We start from the raw sequence: 23,834 nt of genomic DNA, 5'->3' as shown, positions 1-23,834 counted from the left end.
CCATGTCCTGCTAACTTGAGATTGAACGGCACCACTCCCTTCCTCCTCCTCTCCATCATCTTTACTGCCTGATTTCCTTCTGTTTTGGCTTTTTTCCTGAGGTTTTCCTGAAAAGCTCCCTTGTCCTATGTTCTAAGAAAGAATAATAGCAAAGAGAATGGAAAATAGGATTGGAAGCCTGAATAAAGATGAAAAAAAGAATTTTGAGGTTTCCTCAGCTTTTTAACCTCAGGTTCTATTTCTGTGGATAGCCAGAAGTGAGTGGCCATTCTAGAAAGACTACAAAGTGCAAAAATACTAGGAAGAGAGAGAACATCAGAGAGATGCTAGAAGAGACTCTCATCTCAACTTCTTCTTTCATCTAATCTCTTTTCACAACTCATCTGCAGTGGCCTTTACACTCCTGGTGGGATGGAACCCTTGGGAAGCTCAGAAGAGGTAAAAGGGACAAATGGCATAATGTAAAATTCCATTTAAAAAACAAACCCAAACCCAAAAAAACCTCCCCAGGGCCTCTAGATTCATTGCTCAAGTATTTTCCACTGCACCCCACCCACTCTCTGAGGCCAAACACACACCACCAGGCCACCCCACACCTGAACTTCTGGTTGATCCAGAAGAGCACTAGAAGTTTGGGGGCAGGGCCAGAAATCCAGCACAGCCCCAGGCAGTGGGCTCAGCTGCCACCTCTACTTGCTGGGAATGTATTGTCCCCAAAACACCCAATCCCTGAAAGTTAGGTACAGAGGCAGCCAGGAATTTCACAAGCAACTGGGATTGGCAACAGGGCTCACCCACCTTCCTGCTGGGCTCTGGTCTTGGCTATGAAAAAGGGTGCAAGAGTCTCTTGACCCTGTGTCCTAACTTCCAATTAAACCAGAAGCTGGACATTCAGGGAAGAGCCAGGAATGTGGCCGACCAGGTGTGGGGACATTACTGCCACAGCTTCCATCATGGCCCAGAAGCAGAATCCAGGCCACACACGTGTGTTTGTTGAACAGGAACATTCTGAGATTGTTTAAAAAGAAAATCTTCTGTTCCAGACTTTGAACAATAATGGTTGCCATTTGCTGAGCGCTTACTATATATGGGCTAACTCTCCATGTAATAGATCATTTAATTCTAATAATCTTATGCAGTAGATACCATAATTATCTCCCTTTTCCATACTAGGAAATGAGAATTTAGAAGAGGAGAGCAACTTGATTCAAGCTATTGAAGAGGCAAATCCAGGATTCCATTCCAGGTATATTTGACTCCACATTTTAAAATATATCTCATTGTTTTCTTTTTCTTGTTTTTTTCTTTTTTTGGTTGTTGTTAAACTACAGTTGACACATAATGTTACATTAGTTTCAGGTGTAAAACATGGTGATTCCACAATTCTATATGTTATGCTACGCTTACCACAAGTATAATTACCATCTGTCACCAAACAACCCTATTACATTACCATTGACTATATTCCCTATGTTGTATTTTTCATCCCCCTGACTTAACTCATTCCAAAACTGGAAGCCTATACCTCCCACTCCACTTAAACAATTTTGCTCCAACCCCCTGCCCTCCCCCTCTGGCAACCACCAGTTTGTTCTCTGTATTTATGGGTCTGTTTCTGCTTTTATTTGTTTGTTTGTTTGTTCATTTGCAAACCCACATTTTCAACCATCAAGCATAAAAAACCAAAATTCGAGACGCCTGGGTGGCTCAGTGGTTGAGCGTCTGCCTTCAGCTCAGGGAGTGATCCTGGAACTCCAGGATGGAGTGCCACATCGGGCTCCCGCAGGGTGCCTGCTTATGTCTCTGCCTCTCTGCATCTCTCATGAATAAAAAATAAATCTTTATTAAAAAAAATAAAACCAAAATTCTACGCCTTTGAGAGCAGTCTTCCTGGATTAGACTTTTAAGTCATTTTGACCTTGTTTTGTTAGAGGAACAGATTTCAGTAGCTACACAGCACATAGTTTTCCTCTATCTGACAATGTGCCTGAGGACAGAAGTAGATTCTAGAAATCAGATAAAGGAGCATCAGAGATAATCCACTCATGAAACAGAACTTGGGGGAATATGTGGGTGGAAATGTGAATTCTGGGCTCAGTCTGGCTCAGAGTTGATTTGTCTCAAAGTTAAACTATTTCCATTGTCTTTCAGCAACAGCTAATAGAGGAAGATAGATCTGCCATGAGCTTTAGTCACAGCTCTAAATAAATAGGCAACATGCTAATATTTTATATATTCAAGACGTCCCTGAAGAGCAGGCAATTACTTAAGTAATTTCTTAACTTTTCAAGTCACATTTTTAGGAGAGATACTGACTGACCAACGCCAAAGGGAAACATAATAATGTACTGGGAATGTTTTAGAAACTTCCTGAAGTAAACAGTAGATGCAATAAAGGAAGGAATAGTCAACACTGTCTTTATATCCAATGGCCCCTCACTCTTAAAATAAGAACACCTTTATGATTTTTCAGCAGTTTCAGCAATAAATGTAATTGATAATTCAACATAATTACAAAATAAACATGTTGAGACACTGTTTCCCCTTCCACGGAGGCCTTAAGAATTCTCATGATGATGACTTTGGGAGCGTTAGGACTATCTATAAAAGATTCTAGTTAGCCCAAACTACTATTATTACTTCCCCTCCCAGTACCTGTGAACTCCCAGGAGGCTCCTATTTGTGATTATCAAAGGAGATCCCACTTCTGGTAAGGAAAGAATAACACCAAAAAGCTTCCCTACTCCCTCAAGGAGTTCCATCTCAATTGTTTGGGATTGCTGTCTCATAGTGAACCAGATGCTAACAGCAGGTATTCCTTACCTCACCCCTTTCTATCCCACAGGCTCCTCCAAGGAAGAAGGATGTCCTTTGAGAAAAATGGTCACACAAAATACAGAATTGGTCTACCTCAATCTCCATCAAAAGCACAGAAGCCTAAGATCATATAAAATAGCTCTAGGCCTACATGGTGAGCCAGCTCCCTAGGCAATATAATTTTTTAAAATATTTTATTTATTTATTCATGAGAGACAGAGAGAGAGAGGTACAAACAAAGGCAGAGGGAGAAGCAGACTCCCGCAAGGAGCCCAATGCGGGACTTGATCCCAGACCCCAGAATCATGGCCCGAGCGGAAGGCAGACACTCAACCACTGAGCCACCCAGGCTTCTCTAGGCAATATAATTTAGAGCGAATCAAAAGATTCCAAGATATACACTCCCTACTACTTTCCTTCAGTCATTCAGTCAACTTTTATTTACTGAGGACTTGCTGTATGGGGGGGGGGGGGGTTTCCTAGAAGATGGAAATACAAAGGCCATAGGGTTGCCAGATTTAACAAATAAAAATCTTGTATTTGATCTGGCAATTCTAAGTGATCAGCAAGAGACCACACCTGCCCACAAGGACCTTACAATCTAGTGCCCTATGTATTCCCTAAGAATTTTTAACTCTATTAACACCTTAGCAAAGATGATTTATCCAATGAGCTGCAAAGTGTACAACCTGAGGGAATAATGCACAGAAATAAGTTCTGAAGGGAAGAATAAGGTCCAAAGCAAGGCAAACACCAGGAGAATGTCACAGAGCAAGTAACAGTGATCGACCCAGGACAATGCAATAGCTCTGTGCCCCTAGTTGGGTGGAGGAGGGCGGGGGTGGGATTGTCAAGTAAAGGGATCCAAATGAAGAAATCATTGCTGAGAACTCAGCTTGCTTCACCTGCATTCCAAATTAGTGACAAGTAAGCCAAAAATGTTGTCAAGTTTGGTAAACATCTCAATTAGACCTGAACAGAGCATCTAGTGGGATCTCATGCCAACTTATGGTTTGGGGTGGAAACCATACAAAATGTGGTGGTTTTATAGGGTTTGAACCTGAAAGCAAGCAAAATGTGGTGGTTTGAACTATGTTTTTCTTGGAGTATTTTGGATACTCAGGCATAAAAATTCACAGTCAGGCTTGGGAGGTCCGATCTAAAACAATAAAAAGTTTTCACACTATCCTTTCAGCAACCACAAGGGATAGACTTCCAAGAGAAGTTGTAGACTCTTGTTTGAATATCATTTACATATGGTTGATAGATGGACCAGTTAGGCCATATTTATGTGACAAAAATTGATTTTGATGTTTGGAGGGAGGAAAAAAGGCTGTCTTTTTCTGGACTAGTATTATCTACATAGGAAAAAAGAAAGCAAGGGATTTTTATGCATGTCATTGTGTTAATCATAAAACTAGTAAGAGATCAGTTCCATTGCCAGCGACTTCTTGCTGTGAGCAACTCCACAGCTTGAGTCTAGAGTGAGAGTGAGAGGAGTAAAAGAATTCATTTTGTTTTAGATGTCAGTCATTAAAGCCACTTCAAAGCCTTCATGGAAAGATGCAAGGCATATATAAGTAGGAAGTGCCACAAAAGAAGTGGCAGAAATGGAAAGATCCATTTGCACAGCAAACTTTACCACTTCCCTTACTAGATATTTACCATTTCCTAATCTTAGGGTCCCCTACTCCGTATTGTCTAATCCCAGTTGCAAAATACAAATTCCCAGCTCTCCATTCCTTCCCTTACCTTGACCTCCTTTGTCTGAACAGGGAACTGAAATGCCTCATGAGCGTATGTAAGTGTAGGGTTAGGGCTTTGAGTAATGTCGACTCTACAATAGCATAGGAGTGCTCTGCCTAGGTAAAAGAAAATAGACTGCATGACCTTTCCCAAGATCTTCTTGCAGCTTCTGTGAGGCCCGGGTTCTCTGGACCTGCAACCACATCGAAATATTTGCTTCATTCTTTAGTTCAAAGAACATAATATTTCTTCATCATCAGTGGAAATTCTATTGTTCTTACAATGAAGTGGAAATTTTTTTTAAATTTTGTATTGCTTTGTTTTATTTTCAAGGGGGCTAGAGGAAAGGTTACAAAATCAGTTGTGGTCTACATGAGCAGAACAGTAGAAATCATCATTATTATCACTTAACTCATATATTTATTAAACAGTTCCAGGAAAATCTAGTTAATTTGGACCTTGTACCTTTGAAACATTTGATAATTCCAAGATGGGGAGCTGGCTTAACTTTTCCTTTGGTGGAAGTGAGAGTTTACAAATCTAATTAAGTGAGCTTTGCAGGGGGTGATTAATCTTAAGAAAACAAACTGCTTTCAAACACTCTCATAATAACTGTTTCTGATGATTAATGAAACGATTGCAAAGAATCCTGGTCTACTCATTAAAGCAGACCCAGTTATGAGGTCTTGGCCACAGAGTACTGGTCCCAGGCTTATGTAAATATTTTCTATATGACAGGTTACATACAATATTCGATAATTCTGAAATATCATGGTTTATACTGATCTTCCCTCAAATTAGCCTGCCATAAAAAGGTTTCTCTGTATTTCTATTCCGAGTTGTATGAACCCAAGATGCCAATGGAACAAGCCCAAATGGTCTTTTGAAGATACTTATGATCCATGCAATCTCTGTTAATGACTTTTACATATACATATGTCCCTTAAACCAGTGGCATAATTGGATTAGTTGGAAGCCCACTTGGCCAGCACAATGGGATAGTTTAAACCTAACTATTAATACTCTTATAGATCATCTAAATCACTATCCAAGGAATAGGCATAAGCCATGTGTTGAATAGTATGGTCAAATGTCTATGGATTCGACAGGTAACCCATCTTGCTCATGAGCTCTTCAATTAAATTGGGAGACTCACTGAAGATATTTTGTCCTGAGAATATCAACAAACCCTTCAGAGCTCACAATCAAAACTCTTCATAACGCTATGTATGGGACAGCTAGGTCCCGTTGAGTACTCTCCTTGGGGTATACTGAGTATACCTCTAATGTAGAAGAATCCATCTAATTACAACTTATTTATAAAGGCAGACAAAACAGAAAGGCCAAATATTTATTCATCCAGCATACATATATCAAGTACTTTACTATATTTATCAGGCTCAGTCGTAAGCTCTGAGAAAGGAAGATAAATATTACATGGCACTTAGGACAGACAGCTTATCTTCTAATTAGGGAGATAGATAACAATGACAAAAAAAATGACCAAAAAACCCTACAAAATACTATAAAAGCAATAAGTAGTGGGTAGTATGGAGTCATAAGGACAGACACCTAATTTCAAGCATCAGAGAAGACTTCCTGGGGTAGTATTACTTGAACAGAGCTGAAGAGGTGAGAAGTTAGCCAGGTGGGCAATGAGCCAGGGAGGGCTTTCTAGAATAAGGGGATGTCATATGCAGAAGGAGGAACCAAAAGGCTTTATTAAACATTATATTAATGTTAATGGTAAGCATTAGCTAGTATTTTTTGAAAGCTTATTTTCACAAAGCACCTTATTATAAGCCTTTTACATTTAATTCCACCATTACCAAATAGGTCAGTTTTAATTGTCATCCCAGTTGTCCAAAAAGAAAACTGAGACATGGGGAAGAAAAATAATTTGTTCAAGATTATGCAGCAGTCTGACTTGAGAACCCAAGGTCTTCACCCCTAAGCTCTAAGCTTGCTTAACCCAGGCATGCCAAACTGTGGCGTTTATCTTTGCTATACAGGCAATGGGGAGCCCCTAAAAATTTTAGATGAACCCCCTTAATGTAAGCCTAACTTTTTTTTTTTTTTTTTTTTTAAGAAAAAGACCTTCATTCTTTGCCAGGTGTTTTTGGGTTTTGTTTTGTTTTTTAATCCTTTGGTCCAATACTTTAATTACTTTATGGTTAAATCTGACTTCTAACTTGAGAAAAAAAACAGTGACTTAAGAAGCCCCTTTGTGCATGTGAATCATAACCCCTAGAATCAGGACAAGCAGAGATGGGAACTGCGTCTGTCACTCTGACATGCCATAAAGAAACCAATGTGGGTTGTCATGCCGTGCCTCATTTATACCTACCCTCATGGAGACAGGGTCAGATTGCTAAACCTGAATATTTTAAATTCAGAATACTTCTTCAGTATTCTTTGCTTTATAATTGATGGTTTTGAAAGGGCAAGATTTGCTTGGTACCATGGTTAAGATAGTAGAGTGGAACTATAGTGATCTAAAATGATCTAATTTTCTAGAAAATTACTACTCTCTGCAAGCTGCATAAACTTTAATTAAAAAGACAAGGAGGCCTATTCTCTCTCCTTACACACATGCGACATACTAGGCTCTTGGGATTCTGGTAAAAGGAAAAGAGCAGATTGAAGAGATTAGAATTTTTAGCAAAACTCTAAAGCTAATTAGGATGTGATGCTTATTTCCATCATTAAGGACCAACAAGCATCCAACATTTGTTGCTCTTCTAGAGAGAAAATATTTTTATATCAAAATACATATAGTTAGCTTATAAAATAAACTGTAGACGCAGGTTAAGTCACAAGTAAGACAACACACAAATCAGCCCATATGGACATGACAATAACATTTTTCAGTTAAATATCACCAAAATGAGCATTCCCAAAGAGGCTTAATACAAGGCTTTATGTATCTATATCCAATAAAATATCCCCAACATCCCCATCCCCAACATCCCCAATAAAGAAATATTATTTTAGCTTTCACCAGAAAGTCTCCAGACGCTGATTTTAATAGTAGCATATTTAGAGGAACGGATCAAGGAAAAGAGAGTCCACTAACGTGAGAAGAGATGTTGAGTATGAAAATAACCTCAGTAATTCACAGGATAGGATCTATGGCCACAAAACGTTGCTCTGTCTGAGTCAGCACTCATGGTTTTTTTTTTTCCCCTTCACCTGCTTTTTCTCTTTGCTCTCTTCCTTCCTGTACGCTCTCTTTCCATGGCAGTCTGCCTTCCAAGCTGTGCTCCCAAACTCGTCATCTAAAATCACTTTAAAAGGACATGTTTGATGCAAAGCAGCTTAATGTACTTTGTCCCACGTGTAGAAGCATTTGGGTAGCCTCAGTGTCAATGTGAACTGGGCTGTCATGGAGGCCGGCCCACTGAGATTAAATGAAAATCAACTTTAATAGGGATGATGGGAAGCAGAATAACATTTTTTAAAAATGTTTTAAATTCAGATATCTGCATCTATTCCTCCCATTCGACAAGTCCTGAAAAAGCTGGTGGCAGCTACAGCTTCACAAGCAACTTCTTGCAATATAAGGATGCACTGAGAAAATTGAGAAATGAGGGGAAGGATGTATACACAGCACAAATGTTTATGATTATGTACACATCACTTGGGTTGAGTATGTAGCTCAGCTATACTAACTATACTACCTGATTAACTATATTTATATATACAGAAGGTGGTTTGAAAAGCACTGTAGAATTTGTGTGTGTGTATGCAAGCAGAGTGAAATACTGTATTGTGTGTATAAATATCAGGTAGTATAAAATAAAATACCCTATAGTTGTTTGTTTAGGGACACGTTTGGATTGAGTGAGCATTATAACAATCATTTCTTTCAAAACCACAAAAACATCACAGTTTTTAGTTTTACTAAAGTCTAGTTTTTGGCAGTTCTTTTATCACATCTGTCATCTCCTAAGCTTTGCTTAGCCAAAGCACTCAGACTTGAATTTTGAAATTGTCAATATAGGCCTTCTAATCTTTAAGTCTTAAATTATCTAAGCAGATTAACTACTATTATTCTATGCCTACAGGACGAAGGGGTAAAGAAAGGCAGAGGAAATATAACTTTTTTCAGGCAATTAAGTTCCTGTGGAGGTTGTGTTTGGGGCACGTGTTTGGAAAATGGTCCAACGTATTTATGCAAATAACCAGGTAGACAAGATGAGGACATAAACTCCAGTATCTACATCGGTAAGACAAAAAAAAAAAAAAAAAAAAAAAAAGTCTTCATCTAGGATATTTCATCCTCCGGCTTTTTTTTTTCCCCCTCCAGCTTTTAAATAAAAAGTTATAGTTCATATTGATGCTTTCCAGTTTGCCAACTGGCAATGGAAGTTCTGAAGCCAAGAAAGATATCTCGAAGAAACAAACAATCATGCACACAAAGAAAAAAGCAGAAGGAATAAAAAAGAAAAGAAAAGAAAGGAGGGGGCCCCTTTTCACAGCAGTGTCTATCTGTGTGGTGACCTGATTTGTGCTATGGATCTCCCTTTGGAGATCAAAGCAGGATTAACGTGATTCTTTACTGTTTGCACTGCACATCTCAAAGCTCCGGAGATGTAAGAAATAAGTACAAATGCTGTCCTGGGACACAGGGGAAACGGAATATGAATGTGGTGGGTTAACAGTCCAAAGGCTAACCATAAAAAGTTATTTGGGATTTGGGAGGCAATGAGGAATTTCAAGTACTTTGTATTTGTAAGCACCTTGGCTTTCTCTTTTCTCATTTTCAGGGGTGAGGCTTTTGTCTCGTTTATGAGGCCAGCACTGAATGTCATATTATTAAGTCTCCACAATGACCTTCTAGCTCATTTGGAATGTTTAGCAGCTGCTAGTACACATAAAAAGAGAAGGGAACCCTGCAGCATGTTTTCACACTAAAGCACTTTCACGTTACAACCAGGCATTTACGCAGAGGATTTAAAAGAAGGGAAAATCTTCTAAAATATCAAAACGTTGAGCTTTTGTGTTTCCACCGCGTGTGACATTCCTGGATGCCCGAACCCCTAAAGAGTTAGTGTTTCTGCAGCCTTTCAGAGGTGCTTGTTCTTTTGTTGAGAAAAAAAAAAAAAAGGCAAGTCTTATATTCCTGGGATCTCAGAATGTGAAGGAAAAAAAATCACTTCTATTTTTAATGCCTAGTGTATACGCCTCTTGGAGGGGGTAGAAAAAGCTCCCCTCCGCCAAACCTGACTGTGATTTCAGCTGCATTACCTAGAAGAGGGCGCGCCAGAGTGTAGCTCAACCTGCAGTCTTTAGGGAGTCGGTACTGACCGGGAGAACCGGGTTGCGGGGGCGGGGGCGGAGGTTCTCTCGGTCCCGGATGGGATCCCACGGTCTCCACTCTAGGTTCACTCAATTCCACCCCAAACTCACCTTTTCCGAAACTCTGCCCGCCTAGCCACACAAAGACACCTACACAAGAAGTCCCAATCCCGACAGCCCATTGACCAAGCTGAGCCCAGCTTTTTCCTGAGAGCAACTTCGTCTTGTTCGCTCTTTCAAGTTCCTTTGGGTCAGCGCTCGTGGACCTTTTTTTTTTTTTTTTTTTCTGCTTTCACCACTTCCCTTTCACCCTCCAAACCCAGCTACGCTACGTGGCCAGGAAGTGGCTGGAGATTAAATCTCTGCAGAATAGACCCAGGATAGAGGTGCAGATGGGACCCGACGCAGGGGCCCCGGGGGTCCTTCCCGCGCGTATCCCCGCCCTGACACCCATGGAGGTTCCACCTCCTTTTGCGTAACGTCCCTTACGCCGTCCCGCGCGCCACGGTGGGGAGCTTGAAGTCAGGCTCTTTGCAGAGCCCGGGGTGCGGGGCTGGGGGTCCCCAGTGCGGAGTCCCCGCAGCCCCTCCCGGGCGCCCCAGCCTGCGCCTCTGCGTCCCGGCGGCGCCGGACTCCCGCTGCCCGCCCCAAGCTCCTACCTGGAGGAGGAATGCAACGGGGAACCTGGTGAATTGCCTCAACTGGAAAAGCAGCCTGCTGGTGAAGCTTTTTGTCCGGAACACAATTCCCAGCGCCAAGATAAGGAAGGGAAGGAATCTCTTTCAGTGCCTAAACTCGCTACACTCACCTCCAGTTGTTTCCATCACAATAAACACTAGCAACTTGGACTTTTCCGAGGCCCTTTCCTTGCTTTATTTAGCCAGATCTGACAGTGTGGATAATTGTTTTCCCATTATCATGCTAATTCGTTAACAGGGAACTTTTCAGCTGAGCAGGATTGTTCGGGAATCAGTAACTAGGAATCCTGACTGGCTGAGAGAGTCGCCCGAAAATTCTATAGGAAAAGTTCGGAACAGCAATATCAACTCACCCTCCGCCTCTCGCCCTGTTTTTACAGTATTATTCACTCTGCAGCCCTGGTTTGCACAGCGGTGGCCTATCACTCGGAAACCATCCTGGAGCTAAAAGGATAGTAGTTAGAGACCTGCAATTCATTTTTTAAATGTTAAGTTTTAAAATATTGCAGGGTGGGGTTTCCCCCACACACACAAGTTTAAAGTACCAGCTGAAATCTCAAGTACAATTAGTGGCAGTATTGCTGCGAATTTTCTAACCGTCGGTATCTGACTTTGAAACAAAATATTAGAGTTAGAATTCAATAAGAGTTATTTTGCTTTTAAAACGCAGTGGGAGCCCTATAAGTTTTACAGTTTCTGTCAAGACATTGCTAATGTTTATGTACATATTCTTACGGGTTGTACTTTTTAAGTTCTCATTTTTTAAAATTTCATATTTTGGGCATGATTCCTTAAGTTCCTATTAACATATGATCTTTTTAAGTTAACAGGAAATTGAAATTCTAAGGAAGGGAAGTGCAGACTCCAGCCTCTTCTTTTCACATCGGTTAGAAGTTCAATGCACCAACTCTTTTGACTTGTATTTGCTAACTTAGAAAACTTTAAAGGTACATTTGGAAAATTAACTTGAAAGGACCCCATAACAGAGGGTGACTTTTATCAACTTTTTTGGAGGGGAGGGTGTTTAAAGCAGTTAAGACCTACAGGGTAATTAAACTATATAGCATTCTGAACTATATAACATGGGGGACAGCTTTAAAAACGATCCCATCTAACAATTCTTACATCTACAGAATGAGTAAGAAGTCCATAACTACCAACGCCAGCATTGCTTGCAAATTACATTCGATTGAAACTCTGCTGAAAGAGTTTATCTTCCATTGTATTTTGGAATTGTGTGAAGGTATGTATGAACAGGATCTATGTATATATAATTCTTATACTTTATATATGTTTAGACATGCATTCTTTTTAAATGTTTATGTGGTTAGTCACTTTAAGAACATCAAAATAAATTGTACGTTGGCTTACACTATCTCCCAGGTATTCCCAAACACTGATGAACAAAAATCTTTATATCGGAAATGAAGAGCTACCCATTTAAAGGAAAGAATGGAAAGGGGAACTCGATTTATTCTCATTTGTTTATCGCTAGACGTTGCCCCCCTCTCCACAAATTCATTTGAATAGCTTTCAAGCCGGAAAATGGAAATGTGGCTCCTGCCCTCTATTTCAGCGGCAAGCAGCAGCGTCCTGGCAACAGCGCAATTTTCTATCATCAAGGATAAATGGCATCGAACAGAACATTCTGATAAAAAAAAAAAAAAAAGAAAGAAAGAAAGAAAGAAAAAAAGCTTCAGCCCAAGGAGCCCATGATTGCTGGCCTTCCTGTCTGTCATCCCTTCACAAAATCCTCTCCGCAAACCTGAGCGGCATGCTGTCAGAGCTAATAACGTCTTCTGAAGGGGGTGGGGGGGGGGGGCATAGTCTTCCCTGCACAATGTTCCCATTTATTAAATCGAGTGCTTATTTTAAAATTGCAAATATCTTTGTTTGGTTCACTGCAAATTAAAACCAAGATGCAGGAAGTTACATGATGCAACAATTATTTGTGTCATATCAAAGAATCAAACCGCTATCTCGCCCTTCTCTGGGCTAAGGTCGGATGAGGGGGAAGGGGAAACCTGGGGGAATCCAGGGCAAGAGGTTTTTTGGTGGAAAACTACAAATCTGTTCGCCCTGCAGGTAAACTGAGAGTAATTGAAAGCCAGAGGAGCGATGCCTGTTTCCACCAGGGGCAAGGAGCTGACTCGGATCCGGGAGCGCGTGTGGGCGCGGTGGTCGGCGCGACGCGGCACGCGGGTCGGCCGCAGCTCCGAGCAGACACGCGGCGCTCTCCCGCGGGAGGCTTCGAACGTAATGGTGGCTATTTCTCGCCCACTGAGATCCCTTTCCAGGAAAGGCCATTCTGTTCCAAGGAGATGGATCCCTGGGGTGCTCGTGCCTGTATAGGGGGTCTTGGAGAGGTTTAGAGGACACCCCTGCAGGCGTTCCCTGCGTCACGCGCTTCTCCCGAGAGGTGGGGGCTGGGGCGGAAGGGCAGCAGCCCACACGGGGCGCAGGCGGGCGCGCAGGTGCGGGCCCGAGCCCGGAGGAGTGCGGTCGGGCTGGCCTGGCGACTGGCCCTAGTGCCCATCGAGCTCCTGGTCCGTTCACGCTCCTGCACTTCAGCCTGAACCCTACAGGGCCCGGGTCAGGGGAGTAGGGGGCGGCGGCGGCTGGGGGCAATATGGGGATGGAGATGGTCGACGCCAAAGGGAATGGGGAGCAGCGATGTTGACACTCTTCCTGTCGGACCAACTGCTAGGGGATTATTATTATTTTTTTATCTCGTTGAGAGAGAGGGGTAGAGAGAGAGAGAGAGAACCTAAAAATGAAGAGACAATCAGATCTTAATATCCTTTAAAGTTGGCCTTTGCAAAGAAAGAGAATAATGGAGAGGTATGTAAAGGACCCTAAAATGCGGGGAGACCCTAACAAGTAGAAGCAGAAGACCGAAGTCTGGATATCAGAGATTGAGGCGTGCGGGGCGGGGGACGGGAATCAGCTTGGCTTGTAAGGATCCTTGGCGGCAGAGAACGGTGGGAGGAGGGGAATGATGGGGAAACCTTTGTTTAATGAGGAAACCTAATTATTGCGCATCTGGAAGTCTTGGTCCCAACCAAGAGAAGGAGGGTACTCCCGCCCCCCCCCCATGCACTGCGCATGCCCCAGCCTCCGGATTTGCATGATAAGGCTCACACGTGAGCCAACGGTGGCGGAGCCGGGCCCGCTGTGGCAGCCAATAGAATCCCGATCTCAACTTCGCCTCTGGGTCACATTGACATCTCGGTTCCCCCACAATAGGCCTTTAAAACCCACTTTAAAAATAAAAAGGGTATTTTAGTATCGATTCTCGCCTTGGCACACTAGATTTTTGTGGGAAATAGACACATTTTAGAACTACAAATACATTTACTACAAGCAAGGGTTAAAGTATTCAGAATTTAAGAGAAAGTTAGAAGACAAGAGAAAGGAGTCTGTTCAGAGAACACTGGCGGGAAGAAAAGAAATCCTGGGACTGCTGCCTTCAGAGCCCTGAGATTTGCCCGACGTTGAATCCCTGAAGCCTTTTCTGTCACCTGAAAATCCCACCTATCTCATTGACCGAGTGAGCCTCAGAAGCGGGAAAACGTCACCGTGCACAAGCCTGGCTAGGGAAAGCAATCCCAAACCCAACTCTTTCTCCACTCCCATCACCAGCCCCCACAGTTGCCAGGGAGATGGGAAGCTAGAACACCTGCATCCCATCCTTCTCCCTTTCCCAGACACCAAAGTGGTCTATGTACTGAGGTCCATGTGTTAGCTCCCATATCTGCGAAATGGGGCTAATTATAGAAGGGCAGAGGGAACTAGAAAGGTAAAGTGACATAAATCTCCTGCCTGTCTGGGCCTCTCTTACCTCCACCCAAGCTCTGAGGCTGGAAACGATGAGGTTGATTCTCTGGAGCTGCAGAAGGGGTGGGCCAGCTGGGAAATATTACCTATCTTGCCCCTTCTGCACACCAACACTGCTGCCTGCCCCCTCTGCAGCACCCTCCTGACAGTTACCAACCACCCTGTATTCTTCCCACCATATATCCCTGCCAGAATTACTGCCCACAAATGGGCCTCCAACACCCCTGAAAGCATTCCTGTCTGTGACAGGAAAACTGCTTGTTCATATCACTGAAATAAAACAGGTGGGGATTATTATGTGCAGTTCCTCTCCCCTTTTGTGTAATTCACAAGTCTCCAACATGGGATTAGGCTTCAAATGCATTTGGTCAGGTACATACTTTTTAATGCTCAGCTCAAACAATGGTAAAACCATTCCAGCAGTGCCTCTGTTTGTCTCTTAGCTCCTTCATTCTCACCCTCCAGGCTTACAATCATCACATAACCTTTTTTTTTTTTTTTTTTTTTTTGAGAGTGTGAACCAGAGTCCCATCCCAACCCTCGAAAATGCGAGGCTCTAGAATGACTTCAACATCTTGTTCATCTAAGATCAATATTATCTGACCAGTAAATATTAAGTTGGCATACCAGTAAGCACTTAGCTGCCAGCATCCATGTCCATTTTCTGAGTTACCCACTTGAAACCTGAAATGCCAGTTGGTAGTCTCTACTGTAATGAGCAAAAAACTTTATCACGATTGTGTTTGGGGGTTGTGCAAAAATGAAGCTTTCTCTTAAGCTGGCCCAATAAAACCAAGAGGTGTCAGGATGAGATAACCATGTTGTTTAAAATCCTTCTTGAACATTAGATTTTAGGCTTTTTCTTATTATTGACTTATCTTTGTGCTTCGTGGAAAATAAGAGTGCATTTGAAAGGAAATATAGACCTAAAAGAAAGTCCATCAGCCAATCAATAATTCTCACTGTCCCCAGTTGAAGCAAAATCCTCCTTCCCTGTCTTGGGAGTGGCTGCAATAAGAGGTTTGTCTTCTTGAGCAATGCTGAGTAAAATTGAACCAACCTAGGTCTCAAATTCATGTCCCAGCTTCTTTCTTCAGGCAGGTTTCAGATCAGCCATTAGTCTAACTTTAATGACAACTCACTGTCACCTCTAAGAGAAGAAAAGACCAGCAGGCTGGAGGTCAGGAGGGAAACCCTGCCTAGGCCACAGTTTCAGCCTCTGGAGTTGCAATTTACAGGCATCCTCAGCTCTAACCCAGACTATCTTGTAGTCACTTTGTCTCTCACTAATGTGCACCTTAGTGTACCTACTGGTTCCTGCCCATCCCAACAGGAACAGTTGGTGGCTAGCACCCAGAGCCAGCAGGGTTTGCTGGTAAACCAGCTGAGCTGGGAGCATGTCCTTCCCTTGTGGGGCTGTACCGCTCTCATTTAAGTTGGGATTGGTCAATTTATAAGGAAATGGAGAAAGAGGGTAAGGAGGAAGATTATTGAGACTACAAAAATGCAGTTGACACTGAAAGCTTCCAGGAGCCAACACTAACTCCTCCGTCAAGACTCTGAGGGAGATGTCCTACAAATCAGCTGGAGCAGTACAAACCTACTCCTTCATGTTCAGGGTCAACAGAAATGGAGATTTGGGATTCCCTTTTCTCTAGCAGGTCAGTCTGGGAGCAAGAAGGAGGCAAGGGGACTTGGGACTCTCAATCCCCCAGAGACTTCTCCTAGCCCCTTGACTCCAGGTGGGCCCCTGCCTACTCTCCAGATTAGTCTCCTGTGTCTCGGACCACTCCCACCCCCCCAACCCCCATCACCACCCTCCGCTGGGAGTTATTCTAAGGACACTAAAGTTGCTCCAGGAAGCTTTCTTCTAACTCCTCAAGACCAGGCAGGGAAACCTAGTGAGTCCTCGGGAGGGAGAGCAGTTCAGCGTGGGAGGCTCTGGTCCAAGCGCAGGACTCCTTAGAGTCCTCAGGCCCTTGGGCAGGTAGCGAGCCCATCCAGCGCGCGTTGCCTTGGCTGGCGTTTTCAAACAACACGGATTACAGGCTGCATCTTGAATATGAATTAGCCTTCTGCGCTGGTGTGAATTCGCTTTGAAACTCAACTTGTCAAAGTATGGTTTTAATTAAACGTCTTCGGCCCTAAAGATTACATGTTTTGTAAAATATATCCTAGCATGAAATTTACTTCCACAATCTGAAATTAGATTTCTTGTAAATGTTTTCATAAAAAAGAAATAGGAAGGGGGTGTGTGTGAGAATGGAGCAGTTTATACTCGCTGCGTTCTTTTAAAAGGTCCTGCCAAGCCGGCCAGGCGCCCGACAGGTCCCGGGCCGGCCTGCCAGCCCCGGTCGGGACACGGAAGAGACAGCGCGCCCAGGACGTGCGAGTAACCCGAACCCGCCCGGGCAGGCGCGGCCCGCGCAGCTTTTGCAGTTGGAGACAATTCAGCAGACAGAAAAGTTAATCCCGCACTGATTTGTTTCGGATCCCTCTGCAGGACGCCAGGTACCCCGATCAGCTGCTGCTACAGACACCTGCCTCCCTCCCCACCCTGGATCGCTGTGTCTGTCCCAGGAAAGGCAGTGAAAGACAGGCTATCCCAGGAAAGGCGCTGGGTGCAGGATGGCCCCAACATCATTCAAGACAACACTTCATCTAGAAATTTAAAGTTCGCTTCCAAGAATTCCTGGCTAATATCTAGAACAACAGCAATGTTGATCCATAGCCATCCTAACAGCCTGTCCAAAACTGCTCCAACCAATCTCAAAGCTTCGCTACACCGTGAAGGACCCCCTCCCCCAAGGGGGTAGATGTGTTCTCTATAACCTACCTGGGGGCACCTATCACTCGTGTAGCCCTCAGAGAAAAAGGGCCCTGTTTCCCTGCATGGGGGCGGGGAAGGTGCCTGCGCACTCTGCGTCCTTCTATTCAATACAGAATTAAGAGCAAGGTCCCTGTGGAATTCTCTTTTCCTAACTACTCTCCGAGGAACCCGCCAATTCCGGCGGGATTTGCTGGATTCTAGTAAAACTTGGCTCACAAGGGGTGGGGTGGGGTGTGATGGGGAGGAGGAGGCAGGGAGGCGCATCTCCTTTCTTCTAGATAATTGGGACCCAAGAAACGGGGGGGGGGGTGGCTCGGTAGGGAGAGTTATTTACCGCCCTCCACCTGAAATAAGCAAGACCAATAACGCGCCTCGCTTTTCGCCCTGTTTACTCCATCCCCATTCAGTGATTGGCAAAGCAGGCCCTGAAGGCAAAGGCAATAATTGCTCCGCTCTCTCCTTACTAGGGATGTGTGTAGGCATTTGAAGTGTACTAAAAATAAACGAAGGAGCGAGAAAATGAAAAGGGGACAGAGTGACAATTTGCGGCAATTAAAGCGTCTGCGCATGTTGCCGGAGGAGCAGGGACCCACAGCGGTTTTTGTTTTCTCAGGCCTGATGATGTGACTAAGTCGTTAGGGAATTTTCGTCGCAGGTTTTGTGTGTGTGTGTGTGTGTGTGTGTGTGTGTGTGTGTGTGTGTACACGCGCATTGGCAAGTCCGAGGGGGAAGGAGGAAACTGGGACCATTTCTGCGCCCCTGCGCGCCGGGCGGTTCTCCGGGCAAGTGCGGGTCCAACCCCTTTAGCCCTTCCCCCCTCCACCCACTCGTCCCCCCACCCGCCTCCAGCAGGTCCCAAGTGGGAGCCTCCCCGTTAGCACTCGGCTGGCGGCCACCTCTTCTAGGAACTTTGGAGCAAGTTTTCAGCTCTAAGGCATCTAACCTTAAAGGGGAAAAGCTTAATAATACTAACGTTGATTTCACAACCACCGAGACGCACAGGGTAAGGGGTGAGAAGGATGGGAAAGGGGGGCGGCAAGCCAAATCAAAGCCTGGGAGACATTTTGACAGCGCGCTTGAAATATTACTCTTAATTTTTGGAAGACTTTCAAGAAGTGAAAGGGGGATGGGGTGGGGGGTGAGCGGAAAGAACCGCAACTTTCTCCTGCCACTCCGGCAGCGTCCATACAGGGAGGGCTCCAACCTCTGCCACCCGCAGGAACACGCAGTGGGAAATTGCTTCAAGATACAGCAGGGCTCTCTTCTTTCCCGGGACCCTACCTGAGCAGCTAACTTCGCAAGAGGGTGGGTAGGAATCGCGGGTGTCAAAAGCCAGCAAAGCCTCGAAACTGGCGATCAGAAAGGTAACCGCAGGCCCTGCGCTCCGCCTAGGCCTTGGCTCAGGCCTCCGGGAATCCAGTCCAGACTGGCACCCCTTGTGGATCAGCTCCCCACCCACCCCCCCAACACGTCCCCCCTCCTCCATCCCACCCCTGTCTGGGGCCTCGGCAGGGGGAGGGGCGACACTGTGCAGCCACCGCCAAAGTCCAGCTCAGGCTGGCTTCAATGAAAGCTGGCAAATCCAGCGAGTCTCGCAGAAATTTTCTTCGACCCTAATTCAATTTTAAAGCGGATTTTTACTATTAAAAACGCTGCCGAGCAACACATTGAATTAATCTGACTGTACGGTTTTAATTACAGTGAGGGTTTCTCTACAAATCTGTACAAGACAGTGGCTGGCTCTCGGAGGATCTCTGCCTCCTGAATTCCATTATCCGGCCGCACGTTCCCCGCAGACAGCGGCGCGTGGGAGCCAGCTGCGGCGCGGGCGTTCCCGTCGCCCTGCGCTCCTGCCCGCCCTCCCGGCTCCTGCCCTCCCCCGTCCTTTCTTTCACCCCAGCCCCAAAGAGCGCCCTGGACGCCTGCCTGTCTGTTTGGGACTGCTGTACTGAAACCCTGAAACACTATGCTCGCTTTTTAACTCTTGGGCCCAAGACCTTTGAGCTTCCAGAGGCTCGCTCTTAAAAGGGTTCATTTGTCGGGGGAGGGTGACCTCTTTTGTAATTTTTAAAGGGTCCTCCTCCTCCGACTTTGCAGCTGTTAGAGGGAGCAACGCGATGCCCCAGGTGTTTGAGTGGAAAGAAGGGCTAAGGGGTGGGGAGGATAGGGAGAAAAGTCTAGTAGAGAACAGAAGAGTGGGTGCTGGGTGCTTGAATCTAGCCATCCCCCAGCCCCGAGAGCCAAGAGGGCTGCTTTTATCAGACTTGGTTTTATTTGCTGTGCTACTAACATCCTGGGGGCAGTGATCTCTAGAGACCCCGATGGAGAAGAAAACGAAGAGAGGTGCTCTCCAAATGAAGCAGATACATGCTCATTCTCTCTTGTTCAGTCTCTTGTATCTCTCTTCAACTCCCTTTTATGTTCCTTGCTTTCCTACTCTGTCTCCCTCTCCACAAAGCATGTGGGAAGAAAAATGGCAAACTGGACACAACTCTCAGTATTTTTTTTCTTTTTTTTTTTACAACTCTCAGTATTTAAAGAAGCAAAGGCTTTGAGCTCTGTGGGGCAGGGAGCCTCACTTGACAGAGATGGGGGGGTGGCATTTTCCCTCTCTGCACAAAATTACTGAAACCTACAGAAGAATACCATTTCATTCCCCTAGGTAGGATGGAGAGGGGGCTTTCTTTCTTCTAGCTATGTGAAAAAAATAATAATAATAATAAGGATTTGCTATGAACAAAAGAGAAAGAACACAGATGAGAGAATGGGTTCAAACAAACAAATAACCTTCTCACTTCTTCTAAGGGTTTTCCAATAGGTTGCCCCCCTAAGGAAAGTTTCACTAAAAATCTAATAAATAACCTTTCCCGTTACTGGGGTATTATGAAATAAAGGGGATAAGGAATGCCTGTGAATAGGCATGAATATGAAAATCATAGAGCATGTATATATCGCAGGGGTAGTCAGGTACAACTTCTCTCTGATGAGAAATGGTTTTGATTTCTTTTTCTGTTGTAACAAGAGAACCATCTAAGAGTTCACATGATAGCAAGAGGATGTTTTCCCTCCCAGGTTTTCCTCAAGAGCTGTCCCAAGCCTGGCTCTCCCTTCATGTTGAGGCTTTTGCTGTGACTTTGTTATGTTACTGCTGATGAAGGGATGAAGAAATTAAAGCAGAGGATGCTTCGAGGCATTTAGGAAGAGGCTTGGCCGGCTATATTAACTCCTTATTATCCTAAAAATAGTCTGCCATTTCCTGTTGATGCTTGTTCCCTGCCACTCTGGGGCTACATTTATCCTCCAATGGTCAGGAGGTCCTAGTTTCCAGAGACTGGCTTGATTAAAGCTGACTTCTAACACCCTATCCCTTCCCCCTTTTGCCCTACTACATTTCCCAGCAGGGCAATATGGGGAAGGGGGTGCTGAGCCTTGGTTTACCCAACAGGTTGAAAAAACAAATATACCAGTTATTTTGTTTTAATCTAAGTGTTTAAACATTATTGAGTTCTTTTTTTTTTTCCTGGACTGAGAGAAAGAAGGGTGTCTGTGTATTAGGGAGTGGGGTCCTATGCTTGGTAAAAGAGGGGGGAAGGAAGGAAGGAAGGAAGGAAGGAAGGAAGGAAGGAAGGCAGGCAGGCTTCTGTATACAATCCCCCAAACTGGGGATGGTAGAAACATGTGTTGTTTTCCCCCTTGAATCTGTTGTAGGTCCAGCATATTGGCTCCCTCTGTTAAGAAAGCTTTGGATGCTCTCACAGTTTGGGAGTGGGGTCAGGGAGAGGCAAAAGGTGTTGAATCTGAGGACCTGGTTGGCTATGCTTTCATAGCTTCCCCACAGAGCTCAAAGCCTTTGCTTCTTTAAATGCTGAGAGTTGTGTCCAGTTTGCCAGCTTCAAAACCCCCAGGTTTGAAAAGACCTAGGGCAGGAGCATCTAGACTAGAACATGCTTACTTAATATTTCCAAATTGAACAGTCTAGAGAAAGTCTGTGAAGCTCCCAAAGGGCATGACCGGCCTGGGTGGGACAGTGCCATCCTTGTTGGAGTGTCCCTAGCTCCCTGTTTTGGGGACCTTGGACTGGAGAGATGAGGGGGATGTTGTTTCCAGACTTTAGTGAGCTTCTTTCTGGGTGTCGACAGGGCCCGCTTTTTTTTTTTTTTTTTTTTTTTTTTTTTTTTTTTTTTTTTTAGGGCCCGCTTTTAAGCTGGATTTTTGGGAGCCTGGGAGGGGAGGGGTTTTATATGGGCATTATGTTTTATAACTAGAGAAAATAATGCCATGATCTTAGTGCTTTCTTTCATAGTCTGAGACTTTTGCCTACCTCTGAACATACCATCACTGACTTGGGCTAAGGAAGAGAAATGGGCAGCTCTCTGGTTCCACTCCCAAGCTTTCCCAGGTGTGTGTGTTGGGGGGAGGGGGACAGAGTGCCTGGGTTTCCAGGATATCAAGCACCCTTTCCCTACACAAGTACACAAACAGAATTTTACATTGAATGGGGCAAAGACTAGCAGGAATTTTTTTTTTTTCCACCAATGTCTCTGCTTGAGAAGGGGGTTCTTAGCATGGCTATGTAAATCAATACCGAGTTATTTCTTTGAATTCAAAGGCTATTTATTGAGGTCTAATTTCCTTAGAATTAACGTGATAACTGAGCCCAACTTAGCAACCAAACCCAACCAGGCCCTTCGGGGTTGAATGCACTTCTACAGGGCACCAGAGACTGCACACCTTCCTCTGCACCCACCCCATTCCCTGGCCAAAGGGAGTGGGCTAACCCCCCTCCATAGCTAAAACGTAAGGGGACTTTCCGTCTCAAAGGTCCCATTCCTCCCAGAGCGGCCTTGAGCTCCTTGACCTACCCGCGGTCCTATATTGACAATCGTAATCTTTCTCTAAATAACGTTGACAGCTAGAATACAAGCCCCCAAACCTCGACACCTTTAAAAGCAAAAGGTGGTCTAGGCCTCAAAGTCTGCCTTCTAAAACTTCTTAGTGAATTAGACCCTCACCTATTACAGGATCTTAAAGAGCCTTTGGCCTGCTTGGCCTGCTACTCCTCCAGATTGCCGGCTTTCCTTCTATTTTGAATGATAAAGAGCGAGCGGGACTCGCCTGCCCTCCTCCTCCCACCCCCAGGGGCTGGCCGGGGATCCCAGCCCGCAAAACAAAGAGGTAGAAGCCGCGCCGCCCGGCGGGCATAGGGGCCTGGAGCCTCTGGGGCAGGCGCGCCCTTCGCTGGAGGCCCTGCAGAGTCCGAGAGTTCCTGCGTCTCAGGAGGGCCGGAGGTGCGCTCCGCCCTAGGACACACTCGGGGTGACCGGCCTCGGCTCGTTACCGCCGCCCACGACACGGGGCGAAGGACTCGGCAGCCCAGATGCAGGGTTCGGCCGGACAGAAACGGCCGCGGGGAGCTGCCCCTGCGGCAGCCAGCCATCGCGCACCCGAATCCTCGAGCGGAGGCCGGTGGCAGAGGCCACACGTGGCAGCCACCAGCTGCGCGCCACCTTGGCAACCGTGTGGGGCCGGGCTGGCTCTCCGGCCGGCTCTTCCTGGGACTGGCCAGAAAGCCGGACGCCCAAGCAGCGGGGCATTCTATCCCGCACACTCGCACCGGGACCTGCACCAAGGAGCCCTGGTCCGCTCCGCTTCCCAGCCCCTGACTGCCGGAGCTCAATCCGGTGCTCAGCAGGACCCTTCCCATTGGCGACAACTGCTACTCCGGTGTAGCTGCCCACTTGCTCGTCTGGAACACAGTGCTGGGGTTTTATCCTCTAATGGGGGTGGGATGAGCTACAACCCCGACAATTTCAGCCCTCCAGGCTTCCTTGGGAATTAACAAGGGGGGGAAGAAACCCTTTGCAAATAGGGGCTGCTGAGCCCTGGATCGGGTGTTCAGTGCGGGGACTTTCTCGGGTCCCGCCACGACCCGACCCGCTCCGTGTGCGGCCAGAGTTGGGGAAGCCGGCGAGGAAAGCGGTGCACCTGCGAGCATAAAGAGAGAAACACAGACGAGCAAGGGGTTGGGGGGCGGGGGGGAGAGAAACGCCTTCACCGCGTTAACAGCAAGCTGCAGGGTATAAAGCAATAAAACTGCCACGTCTACCTGCTGGCTTTGAGGACATTACCAACAAGCTCGGCTCGAAGCCCGGGTGCACCGAGAGCCCGCCGGGGAAGGGGGGGTGCTTTTCTTTTCCTGACCTCTCCTCTGCCCCCCCATATACACACCCTACACACATCTCCCCCTTACCCAGACCACCTTTCATTTTCCTTGAAGCTTTTTTTGTTGTTGTTTTAATTCACTGCCGATTTGTAAACGCGTGGATCGGGTTACTGGTTCGCGTGTTAAAGTGCACCTCTTGTTAAAAGAAGGGGAACAAGGCACGCCACTTAAAAATGAATTCAGAGTTACTGAACCGGCTCCCGAGGCTCAAGAAGTTAAGCTCGGCGGGCTGGGGCTGGGGGGTGGGGGTGGGGGAGAGAGAGTAAAACGCTGCTGCCCTGCGAACCCTGGAGAAAACCCATGGGCAGCGAGCTTCAGGTATGTGATAAGATGGAGGAAGGAAGGAAAGAAAAAGAAAAAGGCAAACTAGCCTGGCGACGCC

The 23,834-nt window shown here is 45.6% G+C and overlaps 1 long non-coding RNA gene across 2 annotated transcripts in view; it reads right to left on the bottom strand.

Annotated features, from left to right (window-relative positions):
- Positions 1 to 23,834, bottom strand: part of LOC140609007 (uncharacterized) — a 42,149-nt gene that overhangs the window by 17,536 nt on the left and 779 nt on the right. The window lies entirely within an intron of this gene.

This window comes from Canis lupus, chromosome 18 (genome assembly GCF_048164855.1).
Source record: "Canis lupus baileyi chromosome 18, mCanLup2.hap1, whole genome shotgun sequence".
Taxonomy (NCBI): Eukaryota; Metazoa; Chordata; class Mammalia; order Carnivora; family Canidae; genus Canis; species Canis lupus.
The sequence above is the reverse complement of the archived record's forward strand: the minus strand, read 5'-3'. Positions and strand labels throughout refer to the sequence as shown.